The sequence below is a fragment of the Pteropus medius genome, unplaced genomic scaffold (assembly GCF_902729225.1).
Source record: "Pteropus medius unplaced genomic scaffold, Ma_sr-lr_union100, whole genome shotgun sequence".
NCBI classification, from domain to species: domain Eukaryota; kingdom Metazoa; phylum Chordata; class Mammalia; order Chiroptera; family Pteropodidae; genus Pteropus; species Pteropus medius.
Genome location: NW_024349802.1, coordinates 146,936 through 155,513, shown reverse-complemented (window position 1 = coordinate 155,513; position 8,578 = coordinate 146,936). Strand labels below are relative to the sequence as shown.

The 8,578-nt window shown below is 62.1% G+C and overlaps 1 long non-coding RNA gene across 1 annotated transcript; it reads right to left on the bottom strand.

Moving 5' to 3' along the window:
* Positions 1 to 3,825: 3,825 nt before the first annotated feature.
* LOC120581217 (uncharacterized) lies at positions 3,826 to 7,156 on the bottom strand. The gene is made up of 3 exons (XR_005647170.1): positions 6,878 to 7,156; positions 5,157 to 5,876; positions 3,826 to 3,946 (listed from the first exon to the last, which is right to left on the bottom strand). It is a non-coding gene; the product is annotated as an uncharacterized LOC120581217 (long non-coding RNA).
* Positions 7,157 to 8,578: the final 1,422 nt, after the last annotated feature.

The window sequence follows — 8,578 nt, the reverse complement described above, 5'->3', positions numbered from 1 at the left end:
AGCCACACATGACCCCAAACCAAAGAAGGACAATGCTTCCCAGATTCTTGCCTGTGAGGTGTGCTGAACCCCAGGAGGCAGGCATTCACACCCTCTGCACCCCTATGTCCACGAGGCTCCAAAAAGCACCCCATTTGACCAGGATGGGGGGCATGGGGCCCCAGGTGGTGAGCAGGAGCTGGGGTCCACCCCCTGGGAGGCCCCCCATGTCCCCAGTGAGGATACTTGGTGAGGACATTCCCACGCCCTGCGTCTCTCCTGAGCCCAGCGCCAGGCCTATTCCTCCTCCACAGGCTGGGTTAGGGGAAGTCCCGCAGCTGTGGAGACATGGGAAGGCCTGCACCCGGGCCCACTAAGCGTGTTGGGGGAGGGGCTGTGAGCTGATGCTTTTCCCTCCCCCAGGCTTGGAAGAGCCTCAACCCCTTGGGCCTCAAAGCTTGGGCCAGGGAGGCCCTTGCTTGTCCCCAGCTCCTCCCCGCCTCTCAGGGGACAGCGAAGGGGGAAGGCGAGCCAGGCTCCCCCGCCTCAGGGTACTGTGGCCACAAGGCTCCCCCACCTCAAATCCTCCTTCGTGGTCACTAAACAGGCAGTTCTGCTTTGGACGAACACCGGATGGTGACGCTGGAGCAGGACCCGCTGGGCGCTGGGCTCCGCCTCTTTCGCCATCTCCCGAGGCAGGGCCGGAATCCCAGACCCTTGGCTGCCCGGCAGGAGAGCAATGGCGTGGGACCCGGAGAAGCACCCGAAGGGCCCCGGTCGCGCCGGGCACCAGGGCCGGGCTCCACCTCGGAGGGACCCGCCACACTTGAGTGCACCGCCGCGCGGCCGGGACTGTTGGCCTCGCGGCCCGCGCCCGCGCCCCTTTGTCATGCACATGAGGGCGCCGAGGCTGAGAAAGGGTCCCCTTCAAACACTGAGTCACCGATGAAGAGCACTTTTCTTTCCCAGCCTGCGGGCTTGGCACATGCCTGCTGTTTCCAAGTGGCCTCTCATTCTTTGTCCCCCTAGGTGCCCCGCCGACAGCCCCTGGCAGCTGCTGCGCTTTCAAAGGCTCTATAGAGCCTCTCTGCAGGTGAGCCCTCCTGCCGGGGGCTCCCCGTCAAAGGCCCTTTGAGACGTCACCAGGGAGCGGGCTCTGAGCGTGTCGCTGCTCACAGCGCCGGCACAATGGCCGCGCCACTCAACGTGCGACCCCGCCCGCGCGTGCTTCCGCGGGGAGGGCGGGCGGTCCCGGGGGCCCCCTCCCCGCGCCCGGCCGCCCCACTCGGCGCCCCCTCCCCGCCTCGCCGCCCTCCCGCCTCCCACGACCCCGGCCCCCGCCCGTCCCCGGCCTCCCGCCGCCCGCCCGCGGTAATTGCTCCTTTGAAGCCCCGGCCGGCGTCGCGGCGCCCCGAGCGCTCCCACCCTGCGCGCGGGGCTGCAGTCCGGCCGCGCGGCTTCAGCTCCTTTTCATCCTTCCCTTTTCAACTTTATTAAAACCAGCCGGCGGCTGGGGCTGCAACTCGGCGCAGCTGGGCCGCTGGCGGCGGGGCGGGGCCGGGGCGGGGCCGCCGGCTGGGGAGGCGGGGCCAGCGCGGGGCGGGGCCGCCGGCTGGAGAGGCGGAGCCAGCGCGGGGCGGGGCCTACGCTCTCCGCGGCCGTCTCGCCCCGCCCGAGCCTCGCCTGGCCCCAGACTGGGTCCAAAGTCCAGGGGCCCCAAAGTGACCAGATGACCTTTCCAGGACTCACTGTCCAGCAGCACTATGAGGTCCCGCCGCTCTGATCCTTCTGGTTGTTTTGTTCTTTTTTTTTTTTTAGTGTTTGTTGAAAGAATGAGAAGGGTAAGGGAGAGAAAATTCCGAGAGCTTCGGGAGACAGTGGCGCCAGGTCCCCCCACCCTTCAGTCCTCAGAGTCCGTGCTGGCCCCACCTGCCCCTGGGACTCAAGCCGGTGGCTCAAGGACGGGCATGTCCATGGGGTTCAGCTCTTATCCCCCAGTACCCCAGCTCTGCCTCTGGGGTGAGGGCCTGGTCAGCAGAGAGGGGGGCAAGTTGGAGGGGGCAGCCCTGGCTGGGTGCATCCGTGTTAACCTGAACAAACCGGCTCTTCTTGCGAGTGTGCGGAGTGTGTGCTGTGAAATCATTTATTATTCACTCATTCATGCAGTAGCTAAGAAACACCTATGGGGCTTCTACCTGGGTGTGCTCAGGCCCTGGAACAAATGGACTTGCCCCTGGCCCTTGGGGAGCAGGACAGGGCTCTGGAGGAGAGCACCCCCACCGAGCTTGACCCTCTGCCCCGGGCCTTACATGGGCTTTCCCTGCCCTGGGGTTCGGGTTGGGGGTCAGTCCTCAGGGGCTGCCATCCTGGGACTGGGGCTTGTGGGGAAGACCGCCTCCTGCCCCTGGGGGGCCACCTCAGATGGTGGCATTGCAAGCCCAGTGGCCGCTGGTCAGAAATGTACCCACTGCGCCTTCCCAGCGTGGGGGATCTGGGCCTTCATGGCTGTCCTTTCAATGGTCAAGTCAACATCACCCAGCCACCTCTGGCTCACTTGCCCCACTCCCTATCACCTCCTGCCCCTCCTCACAGGTGCCCTCGGATGCCCATGTCCTCAAGGTCGTTTTAAGGTTAAGAGCCCCCCGCCCCAATGTGGCAAACGCTAAGGGCCAGGCCTGGGGGCACAGGGACAGGATGTAGCAGGTGGGAGCCCTACTCAAACTGGTTGTCACAGCCCTCACGGATGCCGCCAGTCCCAGAAACAAGCCGGTAGGCTGGTCCGCTCATTCCCAGGGGCAGAGCACAGGCCAGCCAGGGGGCCTGGGCAGGAGCTGCAGGCCGGAGGGGAGCCGGGAGCTCCCAGGCAGGCAGGGGCTTTGCAGATGACTCCATGCCTGGGCCATGTGCCTAGAGCCCCTTAGGTGTACAGGTTCCTATGGACTGGGTATGTGGCCTCCCCGTGTGACCCCGACATGTGACCTGTGGCGTGACCCAAACTATGACCCTGCAGTGTGACACACAGCGTGATCCACTGAGCGGAAGCTTGAGCAAGACAGTGGAACACAGCAGTCAGGGTACACATCCTTTCCTCCAGGTGTCCTATGACGTGGTGACCCTTCCAGGGCCCCCTGTGCGCATGCGCACAGGCACACGCACGCACACGTGCGGTCGCGCGTGCACACGCACCCTCGCTCCGCCCCCACCCGCGCGCTCTCCCGTCGGGCGGGACCCGCGGGCGGCACCGCTTCACGAAGGGGCCGGAGACTAGCCTACGCGGGTTTTGTGTGGACCGGCCCGCTGCGTCCCCAAGGGGAACCTCCTGCCCTGGTCAGCACGGGATCCTGTCCCTCTCCCGCAGCCGGGCTCAGACGGCGGGGCCGGCCCGCACACGATTCGGTGGCGGGCCAGACCCCCAAACTCAGTGTGTGAAACGCGACACCCTGTGACGGGGCCGGGGCCTCTCACCAACTGGGTTGACCCGCTCTGGAGCAGGTCGCCCAGGCTTGGCGGGAAGTGCCAGCGTGCTCAGGACGGTCACCTGCGCGGCCCTCGCAGCGACAGGCAGCTCTGACTGCCCGCTTGACCAAGACGGCCCTCGGCTACTCCAGCTCTGCCCCGCCCCGCGCATCCGCACCCCTCCCCCGCCCCGCCCCGCGGGCGCGCTCTGAAAGACGCTGGGGTTTCCACGGCTGGGGCAGAAGAGCCACTGTCCCGTAAAAGGGCTCATTTGAACGTTTTCCCTTCACTGTAGTGTTTCATGACTAAAACCTCAGCTCACCGTGCCGAAGCGGGGGTCTGGGTCCCCAGAGTGAGTCCCGGAAGGCGGGTCCCGCTCTGCACCCAGCCCTCCTGGCTCTCTGGCACAGCCGCTTTCTGGGTGGACCCTTGATGTCCCTGCGCGCCACCCGTGCTGTCTGCGAGCTCCGCCTTGGCGCAGAGTGGATGTGGATGGGTCCTGTTGGGGTCCCTGCGGGGCAGAGGACCCGATGGAGTCCAGCAGGGCCCTGGAAGGCAGCAGCAACCCCTCCTCTTCCCGGGGGCTTCTGTGTGGGGCCCAGACTGTGCCCCGGCCTCGGACGTCTCAGTGATCAGCTGCAGGACCCCTCGGGGTAGGTCTTGGTGCCAAGCACTGCCCGCAAGAAAGTTCTAGAACCCACAGCTGCTAACGAGCCCTGGGGCTCCTAGGACACTCCCCCTGCTCCGCAGCGGCCATCACCACCTCCTGACCATGGTGGTTCCCATAAACCCCCATCCCTTAAATGTGCAGGGGAGCTGCACGGACTCGACAGCCCTCAGACAGTGGAATTAGAGATAGCAAGGATAAAATGCATGTGAGAAAAAAAAAGACTTGAAAATGGGAAACAGGGTCAAAGTCACTTAAAAAAAAACGAACAGGACAATTCGAAAAAAAGTGAAATAGAAAAAAGAGAAAAAATATATATTGAAAACGAAACACATGGACAGTTAAATAGCATCAAACACATCTGAATTAAAAGTTGGGAATGTGGACGATACGGCTGCAGAAATGATGCAGGATGCAGTGCAGGAGGCAGAGACTAAAGGTAAAAGATGCAAACGGGTTAGGAGACCAAGAGATAGCTCGAGAGGATCTGGCAGAATTTGAATTGGGGTTTCGGAGAGGAAGGACACGGGGAAATGGCGATATTTGAAAAGGTAGCAGTTAATAACTTTTCAGAATTGGCGAAAAAAATTGACCTGTCTTTTTGAAAAACTGCACAGATCCTAACCAGAAATAGACAACAGAAATAGCATGTTCGACTTCCAAACTATAGATGAAGAAACAATGATTTTAAAAAATAAGAATATCTAAAGAAAATCAGGGGAGGAAAAAAAGGAGCAAACAGAAAGCAGAGAAAAGATCACACAACTAAATCCAAATATATAGCAATTACATTGAATAGAAAGCGTATTTAATATATCAGTTAAAACAGAAGTTTTCAGATTTCCTAACAAGTAAAATTCAGCTCTGCGCTATTTACAGGAGACCTGCCTCAAACCTGCTGCAGACAGGAGAGCGGAGAGAGAGAAGACAGGAAGACACACTGAGCAAACGCCGGTGCCGGTGCCGGCGCGCGGAACGAGAGCTCGCCGGGCTCCGTGAGGCGGGCGCGGTAAGCATCGGCGCTTCGTTAGGGACAGGACAGACCAGCACTTACCCATGACGATTCGACTCACTAGGACGATGCAATAATTCGAAAGTCGTCGGTGCTTAATAACACAGAGTCGAAGTTGGTGAAACGGCGCTGGACAGAACTCCAACGGCCACGACGCGCCCCATCGAAACGGGCTTTCCAGCGTGCTATCCTCCCGGCGACTGGCGGGTACGTGTTTGCACGTGCACGTGCGGGGCTGCTCATGGCGTGTGTGTGCACACAGATGTGTGTGGGCACGGGTGTGTCATGGACGCGTGTGCTGCGCCCTGTGTGGGGTTTGGGCTGGGCAGGGCCAGCGGGGAGCTCCGCAGCCTGAGGGCCGGCTCACACTGCGGGCTGCATAGCATCTCTGTGCACTGCCCTGGCCTGGACACTCATCCAAGAGCCTGTGGGCCCGTCCCAGGGGTGCACAGCGGTCAAGTGCTGACGAGAAGCTGGGGCCAGGCAAGGGGCAGCAGGGGGCGGAGGCTCCGGGAACGGCCCCTGCTTCCTGGGCACAGGAAGCGAGCTCACCCTTCCACTCCCAGCCCCCTCATCTCAGAGTCAGGGTGGGAGGCAGGGCCTGGCATGGCAGGGCGGAAGGGGTACCTCAGCACACAGAGATCCCGCCATGACACTTTCTACACGGTCCTGGACACGTGTCACTCTACAATGCCACTCACAGCATCAGATGGTGCACAGCCCGCCATGGCCAGAACTGGGGTTAACCCAGACGTCCATCACCTGATGAAGGCAAACCAACTGTGAGACACCCTCGCAGGGGACAGCAATGACTGGTGGGACCAGTGAAGCCCTGACACTGGTGGGACCAGTGAAGCCCTGACACTGGTGGGACCAGTGAAGCCCCACGTGTGAGCCTGGGGTGTCGTCCTGAGTGGGAGCCGCCAGACGCAGAGGGCCTGTGTCTGACCCCACTGAGGAGACATCCAGAACCAGCCCATCCACAGAGACAGACAGGGCCTGGGGGAGAGGGAGTGCATGACAGCTGATGGGGACCGGGTTTCTCATCAGGATGACGGAAATGTTAGCTCTGGAATTAGATCACTGTGACGGCTGCGCAACTTTGTGAAAACACTAAAAACCACTAAAATGTGTACTTTAAAGTGGTAAATTTTATGTATATTACATCTCAACTGAAAAAAAAATAAAAAACACCCAGAGCACTGTAAACACAGGCCAGTGATGGCCACTCTGGTCACCCGGCAGGACCCCAGAGATGCTGACGATGCAGATGCCACCAGAGTCAGGAGGAGGACATGCCACCTGGCAGAGCCAAGCTGGCCAGACCTCTGGGGTTTCCTGTGCTTTCTTAAAACAGCAAAGCAGCTTCCACAGGCTGGGGCAGGCTTCAGCTTCCTGCCTCCCTGGAAGAGCCTGGGTGAGCCAACACCACCACCAGCTTGGCCCTGCCACCAACCAGCTGGGCGCACTGCTCCCTCCTGGCCTCTCGCTTGGCCATTTCCTCCCGGCGTTGATCGTCACCTCTTCTGGGATGTGGGACTGCTCCCTGGACTAGGTGGCCTCAACCCGCTGCTGTCTGAGCCTCTCTGAAGTGTCTACACAGCCCTGGGCACTGTGGGGGTGGAGGGGGGCCCCTGCTGGCCTGGCTCCTCTGCCCAGGTCCGCGGCCGTGCCCGGCCTCCGCTCCCTCTGCTGGGAGCCCTTGCTCTCTTTGCTTCCAGATCCGGGTTTGGCCTCTGAGTTAGGCCCCCATGGTATCTCACCCGACCCCAGCATGGGCACTGAGCCCCAGCCCATTGACCGCGCCTGGCTGGGCTCCACGAGGTGGACACGGTGTCTGTGTGTCCAGCCCCACAGGAGCTGGCCGAGCCTGCCAGACAGCAGACAGGAAGCTGGTGGGAAGCCCCGTGTCCACGGGGCAGGCCCCAAGCCTGCCCGCACCCTGCCTAGGCCAGCCGGCCTCTCCTGAGGGGGCAGGGCACTCACTTCCTCTGCTTCCGGGGCCACAGCAGGGTGCTGCCCCAAGCCTGGTCTAGCACTTCCTGTCGAGCACCACGGAGTCAGCTTTCTGCCAAGCAGGGACACTGGGTACTGGGTCCTCGTCCAGTGGCGGGTGGAGAGCATGCCACCCACAGCCAGGGCATGTGGCCAAGGTCATCAGGGTCACACGGGGGGCTGGTGCCCTTGCCAGCATAGCCACAGCGCAGAAGAGGTGACTTATGGTCACAGCCTGAGGCCATGGCCCAAGGACACGGGGGCGGAGGTGACTGGCCGTCCCTCTCAGCACTGGTCCTCTTAGGGAAGTCTCTCTTAGAGTGTGCTCCAAGGTTTCAAGGGTGTCTGCTACCCCGCCAGGATGCCACGTGGACATCTTGGTTCTGTGCCTGAGTGCGGGACCGGGAGGGTGGTGGGCCCAGGGCCAGCCCTGACGTCAGAGGGCAGGAAGGGTGTGAGGGGCTCCTTGTCAGGGGGGCCCCAGCACCATCCTGAGGCAGCCCTGGGCAGGTTGGTACAGAACAGAGAGTTTGGTGCCTCAAGTTAGCAGCAGGGCAGGACCCCACTGGTCAAGGTCGAGTCGGAGGCTGACTTTTGAAAAGCTAAGAGAAAAGGCCGGGTCTCCGTGAACCCGCTTGCAGGGCTCCGGAGGGGCCTCCATGCTGCAGCCCCCAGCGTGGGACCCCAAGCCAGTCCTGACATGGTAAGCCAGCACCTGTCCTCTGCAGATGGCCACCCAGCCTGGCGGTCGGCACTCTCACGAGGCCCAGGGCCCACCGCCGGTGCCATTCCCGCCCCTTCCTCAATGTCAGAGACATGAAACCAGCCCACCGCCTGTGATGTGAGGCCCAGCTGGACACGGGGGCTGGGCCGCCTCTGGAGACACCCCCTGCCAGGGACAGCCTCTGCCAACTGCCCGGCAGAGCCACCGCGTCAGGCCACCTGCTTTGCGCCCCAGCCCAGATCTGGTCCCTGATACACCCTCGGGGTGTCAAAGGCCCACAGGCTGGCTGCGTGTCCGCTCCAGCGGCCAGACCGGCACCACTCTGCCGGAGCTTCCATGACACCCGGCTCTCAGGTCCCCTCCCCGAGCCGGAAGAGCGAAAGGCAGACCCGAAACCCTAGCTCGGCTCAGGCCTGGCCCCGGGCGCCCGCCAGCCGAGGGGACCACTCATCATCGCCAGCTCCGAGGAGACCCTTTGCTTCCCACCACACTGGGACACCCACACAGGAAGCGGGAACCCCCCGGAGCTCGTTTTGCACATGGAAGTGGTTGGGGCTTACTGGATTGACAGGGAGGGGCGCGCTCCCCAGGCCACAGTCCCCAGGCTGACTGAGGTGTAATTCGCAACTTTACTGCAGACACACAACGTTTCCTTCTTCGAAGCTGTGTGCCCTGAGATAGGTTTGGAAACAGGCCTAGCTTTGAACCGTCCTGCTGGGCTGGGGAGTGGGGCCTGGGGAGCCGG